The sequence below is a fragment of the Aedes aegypti genome, chromosome 2 (assembly GCF_002204515.2).
Source record: "Aedes aegypti strain LVP_AGWG chromosome 2, AaegL5.0 Primary Assembly, whole genome shotgun sequence".
Lineage (NCBI taxonomy): Eukaryota > Metazoa > Arthropoda > Insecta > Diptera > Culicidae > Aedes > Aedes aegypti.
In genome coordinates, this window is record NC_035108.1 from 328,760,450 (window position 1) to 328,783,812 (window position 23,363).

Below are 23,363 nucleotides of genomic sequence, written 5' to 3' on the forward strand. Positions count from 1 at the left end.
CATAAGAGTACCCGAGCAGAAAAAAATAACTACTGAATACCAAACTGAGGTATTCCATACCAGATAATTTCCAATACTTACAACCTGAACGAGGTATGAATAAGCCCTGCATAAGAGGTAAAATACCTCAAATAATACCTTCTGCATATTCTACAAATACCAAGCTGATAATTAGATTAGGTATTGTTATACCTAAATAATACATGATGGATTTTCATTTAAAAATGAAATTTTTCAATAGTAGTTCAATACCTCCAGCAGTCCTCAATAGCTATCGAATACCAAATACCTTTTTTTTCCAATATCATTAAAATACCAAAATGAAGTATTGACAACTGAACAATACCTAATTATGGTATGATACCAAAATTTGGTATGCATAAGTTATTGCGAGTTATTTTTTTCTCCTCGGGTATCCAGTATGGGTCCTTGTAGGAGTAAGTGAGAAATTAAAATATTCAATTCAATAAATTTCCCATCCCAAGCATAGAAAAACATTGTCGTTTCTCATTGCACCGCCTGCGGTTTATAAATAATCGCTTCACCTAAGTGTGCACCAACGAGTAAACGAAGAACGTTTATGTATGTATTTAGCCGATAATTTATCAACTATTCATTCATCCTTATTCCCGTATTATTCATTCTTATCGCTATTGGCACCCGTGCCTTTGAGGTCAAGCCGTTCGGTTTCTTTTGTCGAAGAACGTGCACCAGACTGGCGGCGGCGGCTTCAAAGCACATTTTTGCCCACCTTCAACTCGAGGGCTGCTCAGCATGATAAACTTCAGGCTGTTTCAAAGGCGCAAGAAAAAAAACTGCACGTCATGATAGGTGAGCAAGGTTACCTGCTCACAAAAAAAAAACTGTGAGGAAAAGGAAAACCTCACACCCTCTGACGTTCCGAAGGAATATGAAATGAAGAAAACTGAATTTCGTCTACCGGTACTCCCTCGACGAAACGCCGTGCACTCGATTCCGGTATCCTTGAAAATACTCTTCTTCGGATGGCTATGAGGCACTTGTGTTAAGCACACCAAACCTATCGTAGCCAGAGGAAAATAGGAAAGAAGGTATCTTTTAAAAATAAATCAAGGAATTTTATTTCTAAGTCATAACTTCTCCAAGTATTCGTCTCGGTAATGTTACCACCAGGCAACTATATGCATTACCTTTAGTCTAATGTCAGATATAGGGGATTATTTTCTTTGAGGTCGTTTACCCTTCTCCCCCTTTAGAAAATTCTGACTACGCCCATGCACTCAGCCACACCTTTCCACCGGGAAGTGTACGGTGAATTAGGAGAGGCCCCCCAAAGAAGACCGAAAGCAAAAAGCACACCTTCACCTCATGCATGTGCATGAGCGGAATATCTCATTCTGGCAGCAAGCAAGCAACAATATCCCGAACCGAACACCACCGTCAGAACTGACCTGACCCACTACTATGGGGTGGAAACCAACCCAGTTAAAGTGCTCCATACTGAAATAAGCTGCTCCACAATGTCTGTAGATGGGGGAAGTTCATTTGCGAAGCACCATCGCTGCGAAAAGGGAAACGGAACTGTGTGCCATCTTCTTCTAATTCTTATGCTTCTTCTTCACCGTATGCATAAATATTAAAGATGTATGCATTTTGAGTGCTTTTTGGCGCTGGCAAGTTATGGCGAAAAGGGTGTCTTCATTTGAATTTTTGGGTTGAATTTTTGCAAGGAAGATGAGCACAATGATGAGAATGACACATTGTTTTCATCTTTTTGGGCAACATTTTCCTTATTCTGGGAGGAAGGTGATAAACATGCGATTACTAATCGAAATAATCGATATGGGAGTTCAATGGATTCGTCAAATGGATGCTAAATTCGTTCACTCGTGCCTCGCAGATACAAGTGTATTGGTATTCACTTCTCGTCGTGATCCTTCCGATTCTCACTTTTACACAATCGGTTTTGACGCTTTCATGCTACACTCCACCAAGTACGGTTCAGCTATCACTGAATGTTAGGTATCACCAAATTTTTGGCTTTTCTTTGTCGGTGGCGTTTAGGTGGTTAAGTGAATTTTCCCATGGTTGCTGAAATTACGCGAAAAGTTAGGTCCATATATAATCGAAACGCAAAGCGCTAAGAAAATTTGTTACTAGCACCACCTAGCGGAAAAAGCCTAATTTGGTTTGTTACTGACAGATATCCCCTAAACTGATGCACAACTTTTCCGATGACACCAACCTTCTAACTCATCAGAATCTTGATGTATAAAAGATTGGAGGAAATTTGTTAGTAGCGCCATCAAGTGGATAAATCCTCAAATAGTTTTGTTATTGCCAGATAGCCCTTGAACTGCAAAAAACTTTGCCGTAGACACTAACTATATAGCTCATCAAGATATCGAGCTATAGAAGATTGAAACAATTTGTCACTAGCGTCACTTACCGGATAAATTATCCGGATCTCGAGATTCAGAATACTAAAAAAATGTCACTAGCGCCAGAATACTAAAATCCTGAAATAGTTGTATTACTGCCAAACAGTCCTTGATCTGCTGGACAGCTTTGTCGAAGACACTAACCTTCTAGCTCATCAGGGTCTTGAGATATAGAAGATTTAAAAAAAACTGTCACTAGCACCACGTAGTTGATTTATTCTCAATTAGTTTTGTTACTGTCAGATAGCTCTTGATCTGCCTAAAAACTTTGCCCTATACCCCAAACCATCAAGCTCATCAGGATCTCGTGATATAGAAAATTTTTGATTATTTTGTTATTGCCAGATAGCTCCTAATATGCTGCAAAACTTTGCTAAAGCCACCAACCGTCTAGCTCATCAGGGTCTCGAGATATAGGAGATTGAAGAAAAACTGTCACTAACGCCACCAAGCTAATAATTATTTCCCAATTAGGTTTATTACTGCCAGATTGCGCATGATTGGCTGAACAACTTTGCCGATGACATCAACCTTCTTGCTCATCTGGGTCTTCCCGAACAGTGGATTACTACAGAGTTGTGACAGATTTTGCTACTCAGGTAGCGCGTTTATTTTGGTTGGATAGTAGTTAAAATAACAAAAATTATAACAAAATATCTTCTACACTAAACAGCATTTATGCACAATATGTAAAAATTTGAACATAAATGTAACTCATTATGTTTCAAATCAAACAAACATTCAAATCATTTTGTTATTTGCCATAACATAATTATAACAAAATTTGTGATTGATAATTGATATCATTTTCTAAAACATATTTTGTTATAATTATGTTTTGAATTGAAACAAATTTTTAAACAGCCTTTGTTATTAGAACTGATTTTGTTTTAATTTTGTTATAATTCACCTAACTCAATGTGCTTCTAACAAATATTAAACAATATTCGTTACCTGTAACAAATCTTGATAAAATTGTGCTACAACTCTGATGTAATCAATTGGTCGGATTGAGATATATACGATTTTGCCAATTATTTTTGGTACTCCAAGACAATCCGAAATAGCTCCCGAGCCACTTGTACCGTAAACTAGAAGCGTTTTTCGGGAAGTTCTGAAAATTTCAACAAAATCCATTGAGAAACAAACAAGTTTTGCACATTTTAGAGTGTTTTCAGCATGTGAGTAATATGTTGGCTGGATGAAAGTTAAACCAATTATTTGAAAAACAAGCATTGGACATCGTTATACTGGAAATTTACTATTACAGTCGACTCTCTACATCTCGATGTTCTACATCTCGATATCTCTCCCTATGTCGATGATTTCATAAGTCTCTTCAATCTGCATACATTTTCACTCTCCATATCTCGATATCCTCCTTATCTCAATATCTCCATATCTCGATGTGTTTCTATTGATTTTTCGTTCTCAATTTTCTCTCCGTATGTCAATATGACCAATATCGAAGGTTACTAGACCAAAGTTTTGGGATTCAAATCAAATTAGGAGCGCAAAATGACGTTTGTTTGTGTATTACTTTCTTGGCAACGAAGTGTTTTTCAATCTAGTATTCATCAAAAATGTGTTCTTTGTCTCGATCTCTCCCTATCTCGATGGTCCCTTCGATATCGAGATGTGGAGAGGCGACTGTACTATTCTTTCGTAACTTTCCAAAAGGACCTATCAAGCATTGAAAAGATCTCTTTGTTTACTCTTGATGAAATTACTATCTTTCATCACAGCGTAACAAAAATGACATTTTTTCGTGTCTCAAGGATCAAATAATGTGTCTCTAGTGGACTAGGGGTTGCCGTTCTCAGAAATGTTCCAGCACGTCTCAATTTTGAGCTACAAACCGACAAAGTTGTATAAACCACTGTTTTCATTTATGTTCACATTAAATTTAAAGCAAGATTTAAGTGATTTAAGTGATCTAATCCACCATACAAAAGAGAGTTTGAACTTTCACTCAAGATATAATTTGATTTAGCTTGCACGATTAAATTTAGATTAAATCGCCGAACATACATGCAGTCTCCATACAAAATTGGGTTTGTTGAAATTTAGCGTGACATAATTTGTGTACCAACCTTAAAAGAAAATAGGGATGGTACACAAATAATGCCACGCTAAATTTCAACAAACACAGTTTGATCAGCAAAAGTATTTTAAACTTTGTTGAAAAGTATTATTCTACACATAAAGTTTAAATTCTGTGGCAAATTAAGCAAATTAATTGTCATACAAGCTGTTAAACTTGCATGCAAGTTTGATTAAATTGTAAATTTTTGAATAATCAACAGCCAATATCTCAAAAACTAGACGTGCTATAATATTTTTGATAACGACAATGGAATCAGCAACTCTTAATCAAGTACGTAGCGATGTTTTGTGTGTTTGAAACAAAAACGAGTTCCGCAGTGTAAGTAAGTTTGGCCTTTTGTTGCGTTTTTGTATGAAAGACTTGCCAAAGTCTTTGGAATAAAATTTCCAAATAATTGAAACAGAGCGAGAAAAGAGAGAATCTCGTAATGCTAAATTGTACCTTTTAGAAAGTTACGCGAGATTTTTCTTTTTTCAAACAATATACTAGAATTTACAATATTCATATTGGTATAAGTAGTTATTTCTTTCTGAACTATTCGTGGCTCGAGGAGCTTGTAAGTATATTGTTGAAACTACAACAATAAGAGGAACGCTAAAATGATGCCAAATATGATGCTAATAACTACCCTGAACAATTTAAGTTTGTTTTTCTTGTTGTTCGAAAATTATATTGTTATGAATTTATCGCATGATCTTCAGCATTACCATCAGAAGTTCTCACGTTTCGATATTATAATGGCACGTAATTTAACCTTTTCTGGCATAATTATAGCATTATTTGCGTATGTAGAGCTGACATGCTACCGATGACTACCGCATACACCTATTTGGTCCTGCTGCTACGCCACATCAACGTGCTTACAGGTATTAAATTTTGGTTAGAATACGAAGATTTATCAAATTCGTGAGTATAAATAATGAACGATTTTTTATGACATACCATTAATTTTTTTATCCACAGATATGATGAATCTTCGTAGTTATTCTAGCCTGAATTTATTTCCTTTATCGAAACCCATCAGAACGAAAATTTTAATGACCATTTTTTGGTTCTCTTCTCAAGCCGTTTCCATCCATACAAAGCATAAATCACGTCTCGTGGTCGTTTTATATCGTGATTTATCCACAGAGGAGACACAGTTTTTAATTTCGAATCATTCAAGAAACCATAAAAAAAGTAAAAAGCAGACTCTTTAAGCAGATTACCACGCTTTTGTCATCGTCTTCGTCGCCGGTGTGCTCGTTGATTCAAAAGATACCGCGATGAAATAAAAAATCAACCGTTCACCACGTTTAATTTGCCGTCATTTCAATGGCGCCTTTAAACGCCTTCTCTTATATATTCCTGAAAAGCTTCCCATCCCCCCTTTTAAGAGAAAATGAGCGATGAATCTGAACAGGTTGCTATAAAAAAGTGGAATCCGCTGAAGCAGGTGAAACCCAGCTCGAGACACCCGAACGATAAGGTTTGAAGTCAATATAGCTTAATTTTTATGGCGCTGTTGTATCATTATTACCGTCGTGTGTAAACACACCAACATAGGTGTACTTTCGGATACGGGTCTGCGTTGTGTCTCTGAGGTGGATGCTACTGCTGCTGAAGAAGGACCTGTAGACGCTTTTCTTTGGGCTGTTTTCATACTTTTTGTTTTTCAAGAATGTTGCAATCTCATCGCCTCGGTTTGTGTTCATTGTCTTCGGAGAATTAGTAAAAGTGTAAACGGTACCTCTGAAAATTGTTTTGTTTCATAGTTCAATTCAAAGTTTCATAAATTCAACTATCAACAATTTTCGGAGAATTTGCAATGGAAGTTGAAAAGAAATTCGAAAAAATACCGTAAGAAAATAACAAGCACCTACAAAATTAATGTTCAAAAGGCGTATGATTTGCCTTACAATACTCACAATCATCATTTAAGTTTGCTAAATCTATAAACAGATAAACTCTCCCATTTGTTTTTAACGTAAATCAACGGTTTCGTTTTTCGCTGCATCAGTCGCCATGGACAGTGGTATTAGTGGTGATGAAATTGGAGTTTTTCCTGTTCTCAATGATTGTCTGCAGCCTTCGCTGGGAAGGCGTGGGCCGTACCTTGAGAATTTTTCCCTACCGCATACCTTCCCAAGGAGGCGAAGCAAGAGTGGGTGGAAGCTTGAGAGCAATTTCTCTCGCATAGTCGCGTGATCTCGCCTTCCCGTACGATGGTGATGAAGTTAAAGCCAGAGAAGAAGAAAATGAGCTTTTCCAGCCTCGGCTGCTACGGCAGTGCGGATTAGGGTGTCCTAAAATTTTTCTATCAGGCAGTTTTGGACCATTTGTTGGGTCACATTGATAGGATATTCAGCAATACAAATAAAGTCATATTTTTTTACTCTGATTAATCTATGAAAAAATGTAAAATAATAGGCATAACGAAATTTTTCAGAACTGGACATATTTTATTGATATTTGTCACAAAAATCTCGTCAAATCGAAAATATCAACGTAATTTCTCAGAGTTTTTCAAACAAGTTTGTTTGTAACATCCTCATATGCCATAAAGTAGATTAAACCCCCAAGTTTTCTGAAAAAACGGAAATGTTTGAACACCCTAGTCGGGATGGTACACAGCCACAGAAGAAGAAGTGGCTCAGCTAGTACATACCTGCATACACACATCGGAACTTGACACGTGCCGAGGCAGACGATAAAAGTCAAGTGGAGTAGATGTATATTATGCTAAATAATGCAAAGTAGGCAAAGGACTTGCTTTGCAGATGGATTTATGAACCGCACTGAAGAGCTCTGATCTTGCGGAATGACAGACACCACTACTGGCTTCAACAGGTGGAGGAAATGAAGGCGAATGGCGAGCTGAATTTGTGCAAAGAATGCCATTACGGAGATCATATCACAGGGTAAAATAAATTTCTTTGTGAATTCACGGCAAACCTTGTAGTCTTCTTTTGAGTGTTTGAATAAACTACCCTGGAAGTCTCTGATATTTGTGGCAATTCAAAGCCATGATCAACAGGCTAACTAGAAACCCACTCCCAAATCAGTTTTTCGATATTTAATAGTTAACTACGTTGAAGATACTCCATGTATCAAGTATTTGTTTCTTCGTTGTACTTTGATTAATTTTGCTAGAACAATGGTGGCACCCTTCATAAAGAGGAGCTTTAGGACCACAAAAAACCGGTAATACTTTTCCTTTTTTTTGCTTATGCCATGTTTAGCCACAGCTTTCCTTTTTAACCTTCACAATGCATTAAGATTATCAAACATCTGGAAATTATGTCAGGAGAACATTGCTGATCTAAGCCAGATCGTAGAAAATATCAAGTCTCTAGTGATCACATTCCATGCTGTACATTGTAAAGAAGATATGGGGAATTAGATTTTCAAACTTTTTGATATTTCTTGAATATTCATTGCTTTATTGCTTGCCAAATGTACAATGCGAAGCTTAATTCGTGTATTTTTGCAAGATACCCCCTTCCATCCATAAATGACCATGTGGCTAATGGACGACCCCATTAAAACCATTTTATATATAAATTTGCCATTTTAGTGTGCAAAGAAAATTGCTTCCATTTCCGAGGCCATGGAATATCTTCGTACCAAAACTGATCAATTCTCAAAGAAAGCTCTCAGATTATAACTGTTGAAATGTCCAGTGCCAAAGTGTCTAGTATTCTAGCTGAGAAGCTGGCTCTGTCCCTGCTGGGACGTAACGCCAAAAAGAAGACCTGCATCCGAATAACGAGATCTTCCGACAAATGATGACAAAATATCGTAATTCCACATCACGAACAAATTGAGGACAATATGTCATCACCATCGTCGTCAGTTGGTATCTTCTAACTTCTCGCAGAGAGGCACGACAGAAAATGTAGCGATCCACTCGAGAGTAGCAAAACGTCGAATCAAAGCGCACTTTTTATCGCGGTTCGATAATCGATTGCCTCATTAATCAAACACTTGCCATTTTGCTGCAGAGAAACATTTTTCTCTTATTCAAGAAACCACAGAAGGTTTTCTATATACTCCTTCAACGTACCATGCGCCTCCATGAGTTTGTTGATTTTATATGGAAAAGACAAATTTGTATATTAAGCGTCGGACCAAATAAGGGTCTCCTCCTTCCGCCAAGGTTAGACATTTAGTATGAAAAATAAAAATAATTTAAATGGCGCGTAAGAAATCTCAAGCCCCCCCTTTCCCCCATAATCCCTTACGTAATTAATGGACGAAACCAAAGTAAAAAAAGAAGAAGTATTCATAGAAATGAATTCTAAGCAGTGTTGATAGACTCACACTCAAAATCTCAATCAATACGCTCTCCCGTGAGAGCAAACTCATTAGAGATCTGCTTCGCAAATCTCACGCTTGAGATTTTGATGCAAAATCAACTCAATCAACTCAAACCGTAAAAAATGATTCAGTCGCAAAACCCGGCAAAAACTCATGAAATCCGAATGTTGTTGTTTACGTTAGAAAGGATTAACATAATTTTACCAGAATTACAAGAAATTATTGCCGTGTGTAAGTAAACTGTGGAAATACGAGACAATGAGTTAAAAAGGTGAGCTAACTCATCCATGATTTTTTGAATGCTGAGTTGCATGATTTACAACTCACGCATGAAAAATCTCAAGCGTGAGTTGTGAGAAATTGAGTTTTTCACAACACTGATTCTAAGAATCAAAGCATCGAACAGCCATGAATGAACATGTGTCTATATATTGCGCTACTCTTTCCCGAATATCGTTTCCCCGAATTTCATTTCCCCGAATAACACTTTTCAGTTTCTCGAATAACCCTTTTCCCTGAATGCCTTTTCCCTTAAGTGACAGCGAGGTGTACTAGAAAGAACGATAAGCCATCAGAGCGGTTCCATTTGAATTCGAATGTCGGTTTACTTTTGTATTTTTTGATTTGGCTGAAATTTGGCATATGCTTTCTTTATACCCAAAAATGCCTATTTGCATCATCGGTTCGCCATTTTTACCCTAGCGTTACTTTTGAGATGGGCCTAAGAAAAAAAGCCTTAACAATTTTCAAAAAATTAAAACTCAGAAACTATTTGTCTGATCGGTTTGGTGTCTTCCGCAAAGTTTAAGGTTATTGTTGGAACTATCTGGAAAAAATAAACACAGTAAAAAAAAAATTATATTTTTATGTCGAAAATAAAGCTTAAAAATCCATTTTCACAAAAATCGCATTTTTGATTTTTTTTATTTTTTTATATGTTGAAGTAGACAAAAAATAAAGTCTTTTGCACAGTGGGTCAAGATGGAGAAATCATGGACAAAAAAGTTATGATTTAAAAAAAAAGGTGAATTTGTTGAAAATGGTCATAATAAACTTTTCAAATGTTTCGGTAGCAATTAGCAAAATTTTCTCATATACCTTTTTTGTTGAAAATTTTGCGTACTATCATAAAATCAGGTCGAAAAGCATTCAAAAAGTTTATTTAGACCATATTGAAAAATTAACCTTTTTTAAAAAATCATAACTCTTTTGTCCATGATTTCTCCATCTTGACCCACTGTGCAAAAGATTTTATTTTTTGTCTTCTTTAACATATAAAAAAAATAAAAAAAATCAAAAATACGATTTTTTGAGAAAATTGATTTTTAAGCTTTATTTTCGATTTATAAAATATTACAACATATTTTTTTACAGTGCATATTTTTTTCCAGATAGTTCCAACAATAACCTAAAACTTTGCGGAAGGCATCAAACTGATCGGACAAACCGTTTCTAAGTTATAATTTTTTGAAAATTATTAATGATTTTTTTTCTTAGGCCCTTCTCAAAAGTAAGGCTAGGGTCAAAATGGCGAGCCGATGATGCAAAAAGGCATTTTTGGGCATAAAGAAAGCATGTGCAAAGTTTCATCCAAATCAAAAAATATAAAAATGAAATTTGGGAAAAAAGTCGTCATTTTCTGGGAACCGCTCATCAAATGAATGTGTTCTATGGTCAGTAGGCTTGATAATACTCCTCAACATCATCAGAGTTCGGTGACATACTCTAGAGCAGCATGCTGCCTTTGCCTCTTTGCAAGGGAGCGAAAAAATGCTAAGCAGTGAGGCAATGAAAAATGAGCGAGGAAGATGCAGCACAAAACACAACAGAGTAAAATTCCATCACAAAAGAATGCCTTCACAACTCCCCGAGGACTGTCTTGTTCGGGCGGCACACTCAAGAGTTCTTTTGAAGTGTGAATAGAGGCAATCATCACAGCAAGAGAAAGAGATTAACTGAAAAAAAAACTCGCATTTTTTGAACTCTCACTCGAATCGCTTGAGGATCTGTGTTGAAAATTACGAGTTCAGTTTTTTCTCCTCCGAAAACGGCAAAATTGCCTCATCTTTGCATCGCTGAGAAGTTTCTATCAAGCCTGATGGTCAGTCTCAACTAAACACAAATTGTTAAAGATGACGAGGTCGGTGCAACTCCAAAGAACCGCCACTTGAACAAAAAAGACCAGTTCGTTAAGCACTATGAAATTTATGAAGTAACCTCGTTTCTGAGTATCAAACAATTCTAGGGGAAATGGGCTATTTGGGGTATTTGGGGAACTGACGTTCGGGGAAACGATATTCGGGAAAAAGTAGCACAACCGTGTTTGTAAGTCATTGCTGATAATAATTAGATGAGAGTGCTCTTCTTCTGGGTATGTTGTGTTGGATCATTACATATACGGACGAACCAAATGTAAGTTTACCAGAAAAGGAGGGGCCTTCCTTAAGCGAGTGGTTAGAGTCCACGGCTATAAAGCAAAGCCATGCTGTTCAAATCCCGGTCGGTCCAGGATCTTTTTATAAAGGAAATTTCCATGACTTTCCAGAGCATAGAGTATCATCGTACCTGCCACACGATTAAGAAATGTGAAAATGGCAACTTAGGCAAAGAAAGCTCTCAGGTAATAATTGTGTGCTCTTAGAACACTACGCTGAGCAGCCGGCTCTGCCCCAGTAGGGACGTTAATGCCAAGAAGAAGAGAACATTTCAAGTGATTGGATTTGAAAAAGGATGGCATTCAGTCAACAATTATCTTTAAAATAGGTTTGATTAATTTTCAGCCTTTTTCCATATAAAGCAGTTCTAGGAATGAACTCATGGGCATGTGCTAAGTAAGCTGGCACTATTGATTCATTTTGGAATCCTCAATGCCAGCATAACATAATCAACTACAACTTATCATCTGAAATTCTAGTATACTGAATTATCCACAACATCGAATAATTCATTGATTCGAGGTATTGTCTTTCAAAGTAATGGTATGTTTCTTGTTATAAAACTCGGGACACAGTACTTTCGAAGAAATGGTATTTGATATGCCATTTCAGGGTAATCGAATAAAGTCGTGATTTAACAAAACTCTCGAACAATACTCAAATACGTTAAACAAAAGATGCAAAACATTCCAATATTAGAAGCCGAAATCATTGTGCAAATATATTTGTTTTTGACTTAAGAGGATTATAAAAAAAGTGAGTATTCATTTAACCTGAAATCTTACTTCTTGAACCTCAAAACCTTTATTCAAAACAGAAACTTCAAGATATTTCAACAAATATATTGAGAGAGACGAATTGGTATCTAGTATATGTTTGTTCATTTTAAAAAAAGAACGATATTTTCTGTCCAAGGAGGACGAGAGGATATATCGTCAAAAAGGAGGATATGTCCTCCCAAAGGATACTATCTGGTAAGCCTAATCAAATTTTTCTTCATGTACAGTCAACTCCCTCCAACTCGATACTCGGTCAAAGTTGTTATTAGTCGCCGGATTTGACAGACTATCAGTGACGGTGACGAAAAATAAAAAAAAAATAAATCGTCGCTACCTCAGCTCAGCGCAACCAACGACGTTCAACTACCAGCAACCAAGCACCTCGCGCGACGAAAAATCTTTGCCCTTTCGCTCTATCCGTGTTTTCGTTGAACACGTTCAGCTTGAATATAAATGCAGACAACTAATCGGTGCCAATTGAATGTCCGACCAAAAAAGGAACTCGCCAAAAAAAGATCAGCGCGCTTCCGGAGTTGAACAAAAAAAAACCTAAAGAATATCGGTAGCACGCGCCTACCAGCAGGGCTAACATAAATTCTTGAGAATGTGATTCCCCAGTTGCTAACACAAGACACCTTGTTGGCTAGTAGCTCGTAGCTCAAACTCTCTTTGTATGCAACAGTGCGCTTGGTGACGATTAGAAGCTTATATTGGCTCAGTGCGGAGCAGTGATGGAAAGAATCATGCCATTTACGCAAAATGAACCAATATTAAGTAGGATCCACGCTCTCACGCTCATAAACCAAGAGCGACCGATTTGCTCACAGATTCTTGCATCGGAGAACCAGAACAAAACAAATGTAAAAAGAGCGTGATTGCTGGATGAGCAGAATCTTCCGTTCATAGCTATTTTTGTGAATAATCGGGTGGATTATGATTATAATAGATAGATTACAAACTAATTTACGACAGTATTGAATCGGATGCGTGAGTGCATGTCAAAATAAAATGATGCGATGCCCTCTATAGTATATGTGTTCGGGCGATCGTGAGCAAAGAAAGCAAAAACGCAATCGCACAAAAGGAACCACCGTTGCGGTAGCATTTTTCTGTAGTGCATGAATAGACTCTGTTCACCGTTTTGCAGTACTACAGACGCGGAGAGTGACAAAAATATTACTCATGGACATTTTACGGCTCGATGAAATAAAGGGCTTAGTGGTCTAATCACCACCGCTTCTGTTTGATAAGCAAGTGATCATGGGTTCAATCCCAACTTTGTAAATGTTTCTAAGTTGTGCAATCTGTAGCTATTGATCTTTCATTATTTCATCTTTCACTCATTCTACGTTCATTCATATGTTCTAGTAATCACTAATACCAGAAACGGACATTGAACCGTTTCCCTCGCTCGCTTTATATCGTTAGTCTAATCCTACTTACTTGAACGCTGCACTATATCATATGTTTTGATGCTCCACGATGCTTTGGCAGGTGATCCGCGAAATTTAATAGGGAGTCCATCATGAGTTCCTATAGGGATTTAATTAGGCATTCCTTCAGGGATTCTATCAGGAGTTATTCCAGGGATTCCAATAGGAGCTCCTCCAGGGATTATATCGGAAATTCTTCTACGGATTACATCAGAAGTATCTCCAGATATTTCATCAGGGGTTCCTTCAGAGCTTCCACCTGGAATTCTTACAAGGGTTCTTTCAGAAGTTCCTCTAGGGATTCTATCAGGATTTCCATCGGAGATTGAACCTAGAATTCCTCTAGATATTATATCAGGGGTTCCTCAAGGAATTCCATCAGGGTTTCTTCATGGGATTTTATAAGGAGTTCCGCCAGGCATACTATCAGAAATCCAGCGATTTCATAGAAGTTCCTTTAGGGATCTCGTCTGGAGATCCATTAGAGATTCCATTAGGCGTTCTTCCAGTTTTTTCTAGGGATTACAGCACGATTTTCTCAAGGGATTATATCGGGAATTCTTCTACGGATTTTATCAGATCATTCATAAGAAGTTTCTTTAAGTTCTGGGATTACATCTTCCAAGGACTCCATCAGAATTTTCACTAGAGATGTTATCAGGAGTTCTTATATAGATTTCATAAGGAGTTTCTGCAGGCATTCCAAGAGCAGATCTCCAATGGATTCCATTGGGAATACTTCCTCCTGGGATTTCATCAAGAATACCTTCTGGGATTCCATCAGAAATTCTGTCCGGGATTTTCCAAAACATTTCCTAAACATTCTATAAAAAAATCTCCAAGGATTCTGCCAAGATTTTCTCCAAGAATTCCATAACGAATTTATCAAGGGATTCGACCACAAATTCTTATAAATACCCGAGCAAAGTCGAATAACAACCGCATAACATAGTGATAACAAGATGTACAGAATGATTTCATTTTGTTATTTTCTGTTATCAATACGAAGACTCTTGTTATCAACAAATTTTGAGCTGTCAGATCGAGGATGCCACCGACGGGTGAATGACGTCAAATGTTTGTGATCATAATTCGATCTTCATAACTAATTGATAACATAATGAGTTATCAATGAGGAAAATTGGCTGGATAACAAAACTTGTTATCAATGTGTTTCAACTGATAACACAATGAGATATTTATATGATATCTTTAGTATAAACTTTTGTTATCACGTTTGTTATGTTGCCTGCTTATTCAACCAAAATGATAACAAACTATGTTATCAAATGCTTGTTATCGGATAACAAAACTTGTTATCATTTTGTTACCCAACTTTGCTCGGATAATCCGTCAGCAATTCCTTCAGAGACTTCGCCAGTTTCTCTTATGATTTCAGCAGGAACTTTTCGATATAGGAGTATTTTTAAGGAATTTCCCCAGGAGTTCTTGCAGGGAATGCTGGGAATATCTCCAATGTTGCATCAGAATTTCCACTAGGAAAATCTACCACAGTTTTGTCAGAGATTTGACCAGAAAATACTTTGAAGGTTTTACTAGGATTTCTCTTCTAAGTATTTATTCAGGGTTATCAGAAACTCTTTCCAAAAAAATTAAAAAAGTCCACATTTGTATTTCTGAATAATCACCAATATTGACACAAAATCTATCAGGAATTTCGCGTTTCTCTACTCCAGTTATTCCATCAGGAAGCTTCTAGTAAATTTCAATAGATTATTCATCCAGGGATGTTTACTCGGAGGATTCAACAAAGCATATCTCTGAATGTCTCCATCTTGAATCATTAAGTAACTTGAAAGCATTTTTTGAAAAATTTCTGAAAAAAAAAACCATGCAGCAATTTATTGACAAATCTTTGGAGAAATCACTGGAAGATTTTTGATTGGAGGAATTCCTGATAGCAATCTCTTTAAGAATTTCTAGTGGAATTTTTGGTGGAATCGCAGAAAAAGAATCATGAAAGAATCTGTTAGGATTTTTTTTTTGAATTGATCCTGAATCCTACATATTTTGTAGAAGATCTTTGAAAGAATCTCTGGAAGAATGCTGGGATGAATTCCTGAAGGTATGTCTAAAGAATTTTTCCGGGAAGAATTTCTGATTGAGTCTGTGGATAAATTTCTAGAGAGAATAATAAAATTCCTCGTAGAATACCAGGAAGAATTTCTGGTTGAATCCCTAACCCATGGATTCCTGGAATAATATCCAAAGTAGGATAACTAGAATACACCACTTAAAGATTCTGAATAGAATGTTCCTTATTCGATGGTTCCTGCAATAATCAAATAGGGAGAATTGACTCTAGTAGTGATTATCTTGCAGTGTCATTGACTTTCGATTCGATTCAATGGATAGTTAATACACTTTAAAGAATTTAATAACTATAGATATCAATCAAAAGTTGGGTGGATTTTGTTTCGAAAGCATTTTTTTATTTCATACTGTATACCATCATGACTCGGCTTGTGAGCTTACACACACAACAAAAAAAAAAAAAAAAAACTATTTATTGAGCTCTTAAAAGTTGTTCACACATTGGAAGCGGGGCTTAGATAGCCGTTGCGGTAAACGCGCAGCTATTCAGCAAGACCAAGCTGAGGGTCGTGGGTTCGAATCCCACCGGTCGAGGATCTTTTCGGGTTGGAAATTTTCTCGACTTCCCAGGGCATAGAGTATCTTCGTACCTGCCACACGATATACACATGCAAAAAATGGTGATTGGCATAGTAAGCTCTCAGTTAATAACTGAGCTGAGAAGCAGGCTCTGTCCCAGTGGGGACCAAACGCCAGAAAGAAGAAGAAGACATTGGAAGCGAAAAAACCAAACAAGCTCCACTGTTGTTGAGTCGTCATATAAAAGCGCAGATAAAATTCTCTTGGGATAGTATGAACCGGGATTAGAGTAAAATTAGTAATTATTAATTCTAATAACTTAACATTTATTCACGCTTTTATGTGTCTCCTGGTGATCTTTCCAGACGAAACGAGGTTCCACTTAGATGGTCCGGATGAAATCTTTTCTTATTGAAGAGTTTTGCGAAAAAAATCACGGAATTTTGGGGGTGGTAGCTTGATTATCTGGGGAAAGTTTTATCAAACTAGATTACTGCCGATTGCATTTCCATCTACTCGAATGAACAGCCAGGAATACACCGAGCTTCTGAAGGATCATCTATTGCCATTTTTACAATAACATCGTCGAAAAGAATGGACATTTGAATAAGATAATGCATCTGTACACACTAGTCGAGAAACTATGGATTGGTTTCGTGAGAATCATATTCAGTTTATGGAATGAACAGCCTGTTTTCCTGATCAGAATACAATTGAAACCGGATAGGCTATTTGAGCTTATTTAAATCAAAGGAGGAATTACTCACTACTGAAACAGTGTGACCATTTAGACTTACAACCTTCAATGTCAATAGCTTTATTTATGGTTCTATAGTTATGAAACAGGAAGTGTTCTATTTTTTTATAATTTTATTAAGACAACACAAATAATAAACATAAGTTGCTTTTCAGATACCTGTCGTGATTATTGATTGAAACAACAAAATAAGAATACCGAGTTCACTCCACATTTTTTGATTCCAGCAAACATTGTTTGGATCAATAGTTATGAAACAGAGTGTATGTTAAAGGTTCACTGTGTAGTAATTAGTTCTCTTTCGGTTCTTCTGGAAATTTTGATTATTTCGCTTAGCTTGAACTTTTTACCCATTTTTCTCTGTTTGTGTTATTTACTATAGAAATCCATGGAAAATTGTTAACAGAATTTCTGCAAGATTTGTTTAAAAAAAAGTGGTTTTTCTTGGTTTAATGACATATTTGTTAGAAGAATTGTTGAAAACTTTCAAAGGAATTGTGCAAAGCATCCTAAAAAATGTCTGTAGCCACGCATGGATTATCTGATAAAACTTCCGAATGAATGTCTGGAATATTTTTTGTAGATAGAATAGATGTAGATGTAATAGAATTAAATCATAGTGGTATTCTTGAAGAAATCCGTAATTTTCAGGAAATTCCGTCTAAAATACCTAAAAATTCGCGGAATCATTTCCTAGAGAGGTGTCTGGAGTAATTCATGAGATACTTATGGGAACTTTTTGCCATATTTCTCAAACAATCGCTTGCGAGAAAGAACTTGAAGAGTTTGGAACAACATAAATTTTGTCCAAGTTCTCTGGCGGATCCTCAAAATTTCAGGAGCAATTCCTAGAGGAATTTAAATTACAGTAGAAGAAATGGAAGATTTTCCAGATATTTTTAAAGAATTGATAGATTCTCTCTGGAGTCCTCAGAAGAGCTTTTGGACGATTTATTAGAAACTCATGTGGTGAAATGTATTATTAATCACTGGAGCGATTCTGGCAGAAAAAAAAGTTACCCCTTAAATTTGTTTTCAGAGTAAGTCCTTGAAGAGTCCAAGAAGAAGGAAGAGAATTGCAGGTGGTATCTCTGATGGAAGTCTTCTTGATTAAATTATATAACAATCCCAAGAAATTTGGACCCAAGCATGATTGTGCCGCCTTCTATTTCCTTAAGTAACATTTTTTGATAAATCAAACATTTTGGCAATATCAATAATCCTATTATTTTTTATGGATATATTTATTTCCAACCGTTATCTGGTTATCTACATTTCAACTCTTAAACTTCCGAGATTTGGCTTTGTTTTTAATTTACCTTAACTTTACAATTAATCCATTCGTCGTTGAGACCAAATATTCTACCTTCTATTGAAATTGCGAATTGCTTCCTCGCTCTATCTTGCGACAAATTGACGACAATATGTCATCACCGTCGTCTGTTGCTATAATCTCCTAGCGCCGCACGAAGTAGCACGACAGATAGCGACAGATGGAGTAGATCAGAGTAGCAAAATTCGAATCGAACTGTATTTCTAATCGTGGTTTGATATTCGATTACCTCATCAATCAAACACTTGCAATTTTGCAGCAGAGCAGCATTTTTCAGTAGCAAACCACAGATTGTTTGTACATTTCCAAAACCTACCATGCGCCTCCATCAGCTTGATTCCATGAACAGGCTTAATTTATTTTTCAAGTCTTCGAACCAGATAGTTGAAAGGCGGAAAAATATGAATCGTTCCATTTCATAGGTACAAGCATAGCATAGCATTGACAAAATTGGTAAGAATTGCACTTGGATCCAAATAAATAAAGGATGGGACTTTCCACTTATTCTCGAAGCGAACAGTTTAGCTGCTAAACAATAGCAGATCTCATATTATTGATGGAAAACGGTGTTGTTCTTACAGTCAGTTGGTATGGGGGAGGAATGTTAGTGTGTAGTGATTGTTGTTACTAAAGACCGAGAATACCTCTGCATCTTCACAATCACCACGGAAAGCGCGTTTATTAGTGAAGGAGGAAAAATATATGGGAATCATCTTTGATCGGTGATGCGATCCATGGATATGGAGGGAAAATATAACTCTTACTTTAAACTAGTTTTGAATTTAAGTCTCGCGGTGAAAATATATTTGCAAAAAATATTAAAAAGTAAAATGACATTCATAATGTTAAACTGTTTATAGTTTGTTCAGTAATGACTAAAAAAGAAATATATGTATATGTATGTATATAAAAAATATATGAAACATAAATAGGGATTCAAGTCGACACTTGAAGTGACAAATCATTCAAAGTTTTAGAAAATTACATAAACTTAACGTTATCCGGTAAAAATGTATTATTATAACGATAAAACGAGCTCACCAGTTTGTAATCCATCCTATATTGAACATCCACCCATACAACGCGAACCGAACACGTTTGATTTTGATTCCGTCGCTCAGCCGAAAAGAGTGCAACAGATTAAAAAGACCATTCACCACTCATTGAATCAGCTTTGATTTTTTTTAAGTAAAAACTCATTCAGGGTCATAATGACAGCATACCTGGATCGTTCTATTTCATTGGTAGAATGATGAAAGTTCAAAAAGTCATAAAAATGTGTTTGCAAGTGATTAAATACTTCAAAATAAAGAGTACTTCTCTTCTTAGTGAGTTGGAATACGTTGTCTCATCATGCATTGTGATTCTCTTCAGTTTCGTATGTACACGAAAAAATGAAACAAAATTTATTTTCAAACAACGTGTTTTCCATTTTCCGAAAAAGCAATGTTTCACAGACCGAAAGCAGTAGCAGTAGCAGTAACAAATGACTCCACCATTATTTAGTAGACCAAACAGCAGCAGTAGCTTAAACAAAGAGACACAACGCAGAACCTGTCTGTGGTACAACTTTCTGTTGGGTGTCGAAATAAATGATCTTACCTGCCTTATTTTATGACCACCGTGCGTCGTCCACTGGAATCTCCCACGTTGTATACGATGAGATACAGAACAGCAATCGGAGGGGCTGCCTATCGTTCGAAGCCTACCGAAGTTTTGCAGATTAAGTGGGTGGGACTCGACTATGGCTTTGTCACCATCGGAAATTCACCCGGAGGGAGGTGCACTGGAAATTACAATCACTTCGTTTGCTTCTTCTGGTCTGAAATCGGCACACGCACTTTCTTACACACGTAGACAGTAGATAAGGTTATAGTTGGAAAATGTGTTTCACTTCGAGGAGGACTTCCATTCAGCCGGGCAAAGATTTACGAGACACTATATTTCCGCTCTGCTTTGCTGTATTCCTTGCGAGCTTCCCGTTTGTATTTCACTTCGCAGACCATTAATTGACTTTGCACTTTTCCTCCAGCTTTAACCTTTCAAGGTACACTTTTTCACACCTGACCTTTTCACCAATCCAAAACAGAGGCGAGACCCTTCTGTATAATTTATTTTTTCTCCACCAACTTTCAACTCTCCCACACACACCAGTAGAAACAATATTACAGCACCGATAATGACTTGGTTTTGGCTTCGACGTTGGTTTTATTTCTTCTCCGCACCGCAGCACCCATCAGAGCTACATAAACAATTCACCATTAACATCGGCATAAATTTTAATTATTTTTATTCCATTTCCACAATTTTTCTTCGTTACTTTCACTCTTCTATTGAATTGCCGTTCGCCCTTCGCCACCCCAATCACCACAGTTGACTATAATCCGTACTTCACTTCCGATTCTCCTTCTGAACCTCACTTCCAACGATGGGATTCTGAATCCATTTAAAATCCGCAAAGCCACCCTCACTTTTCGATTGATTCGCCTCGTTTCTCACTGCGGTGGAAAAACTGGGATATTCGGTGCACAAGATTCAATCGCACTTTTCAACTTTAAATCTCCTGATGGTTATCGATGTATGGTTTTCATTATAATTAATTGCCAACCACAGGCACCCATTCAGAGCTTTTCAACATTGTTGTTCGGGTTGATGGAAACTTCCATATCGTTATCAGTTTCGTGCTTGTTTTCAAATATACTACATAATAACAATTATGCAGGAGAATCGAGAATAGTACCCCTTTTCACAAACTGACTCATTATTCCGGTAGAACAGTGGAAATTTCAGAGTGGAGAGAATTGAAATGGGTTTTCGATGAGTGGTGAACTATTGAATACTGGATGCGGAGGTCAATCTGCAATGATAGAAAATATTGGAAATTGATTAACTGTTGGTACGTACGTAAAACATTATGCAATGTGTGTCAACAAATTTGATAGGTTTTTTTTTACTGAAATTTATAATTTTATTTTGGTAGCTTGATGGTATAGTGGGAATCAAACATAAAAAAAATGGTTTCATTGTCACAGTGATGATAATATGGGGCTGTCTGTTAATCATTTTTTAAGAATTTTAGACGATTTCCCCCTACCACCTCGTGGTCATTCTCCAATGCAAAAAGTTATAAATTGATTAACTCATAACGCGTAGTAAAGATGGATAAATTTTGGACTGAATTATTAAAAGAATCCACTTGCTCGGCTGGGATTCGAACCCAGGAGTCTTGTCTCGGACGCTAGTCTAGCATAAAAGAGTCCTGGGTTGAAATTCCAGCCGTCTTTACCACGCGTTCTTAGTTAATTAATTTAAAAAAAACATGCGGATTGAATTACCGAACAGCTCAATATAAGCGTCAAAGTTTTTAAAATTTATATAGACTGTGGTCATTGGCCAGACCCCCTTTTTTTCATGCAACTAGGAGTTTAAAAATCTTCATAGACTGGCCTGTATATGTTCATGCTCAGGCCAGTGTAATCCACAAAGTGCCTTCCCCACTAAAAACACTCTCCTAGGTTTAGTACCATAACCCTCCGGAACCACCTTCCAGTATTACTTCGGAGGGGAGGCTAACGTGCTGAGCGCACCTCTTCAATTTGTTGTTCTACATGATGAGCCCTTCGGCTCCTGTTAGCAGTTTTAAAACCATTCAACGTTATGCCTCATGCTGAGCCCTTCGGCTCCTCACGTTAGTAATTTGTTAGTATCTAATATTTTCGCCCATTGGCGACCCGTCAATTTGTTAGTACCTACATGCAACATTCTGAGCCCTTCGGCTCCAGTTTGCACACTACTCTGCACTCATTCAGAGCGCGTACTCACACAGTTACGACGACCTTCTCCTTTTCTTTGTTCAGCTGGTAGGATGCCGAGGTCGGTCCAACGATTCCGGCTGAGCATAACTTCCGGTTCGTAGGCGCCTCGACTACCCATATCCAGCGTCCCGACGTACTCTACTCGACTAGTCCCCGACGGTGGACCTAGTCTACACCGACGAAGAATTCCCCGGCGGTGAAAATTCTCCCGGGACCGATTCTTCTTTTTCTACGTTTCGAGCCGACCGGAAGGGTGCCGAAGTCAGTCCAGTGATTCCGGTGGAGCCTAGCTTACGGTTCACTGGTGCCCCGACGACCCTAAAACCGGCGCTATGACACGTCTACTCAACTAGTCCCCGGCGGTGGACCTAGCCTACACCGACGAAGAATTCCCCGGCGATGGAAGCTCTCCCGAGACCGATTCTCCTGCTGCTGCTGCTGCTGCTGCTGCTGCTGCTGCTTCTGCTGATCTTCATTTTTTTACGGGACGACCGGTAGGGTGCCGAAATCAGTCCAGCGATTCCGATGAAGCCTATCGTCCAGTACACTGGTGCTCCTATGACCCGGGACCGGTGCAACGCCGCGTCTACTCAGCTAGTCCCCGGTGGTGGATCTAGCCTACTCCGTCAGAGAGTTCCCCGGCAAAGGAATATCTCCCGAAACCGAGCAGCCATTCTTCCTTTTCATGCGTTCACTCTAGCTAGCTGATCGTTGGTCGCTACGCCACTTCCTCTGAAGCTCGGACATTATTCTCGATACCGTGCTATCGACAGCGCTCCAGATGCCTTCTTCTCGGCACATCTCTTCGACAACGTTATCGACAGTGACTCCTCGCATGTCCTTCCTCACTTCTTCGAACCTAGGACATTCGAAGACTACGTGCTCCGGTGTCTCCTCCACATTCTCGCACTCCGGGCAAAAAGGTGAAGAAGCATGTCCAAACCGATGCAGATACTTCCGGAAACAGCCGTGTCCGGACAGAAACTGCGTCAGATGGAAGTTCACTTCTCCATGATTCCTATTAACCCACAGTGGTACATTTGGAATTAGACGGTAAGTCCACCTTCCCTTCTCCGCGTTGTTCGACTCTTGCTGCCACTTAGCCAACGAATCCGTTCTGACGATCCTTCTCACATTTCTGGTGCTTCCTCGCTCATAACACTCCACGTCCTCGGCCAGGGAGATGCAGATGGGCATCATGCCAGCGATAACGCATACTGCCTCCGATGAAATCGGCGCTCGCTACTCGTATGGCCATGAGTCGGAATGTGATGTTCAACATCCTCCGATTACGCTTGGTTTTACCGCTGCGGCCCAGACTGGGACTCCATACCTGAGAATAGAGACCGCT

The 23,363-nt window shown here is 37.9% G+C and overlaps 1 protein-coding gene across 4 annotated transcripts in view; it reads right to left on the reverse strand.

The window, feature by feature from the left end:
• The window catches only part of LOC5564192, an 857,608-nt gene that overhangs the window by 640,687 nt on the left and 193,558 nt on the right, over nt 1-23,363 (reverse strand). For all 4 annotated transcript variants that reach the window (XM_021845931.1, XM_021845932.1, XM_021845933.1 and 1 more), the window contains exon 3: nt 19,800-21,054. The gene's annotated coding sequence lies outside the window, so the exon portion shown is untranslated. The remainder of the gene's footprint in view (nt 1-19,799; nt 21,055-23,363) is intronic.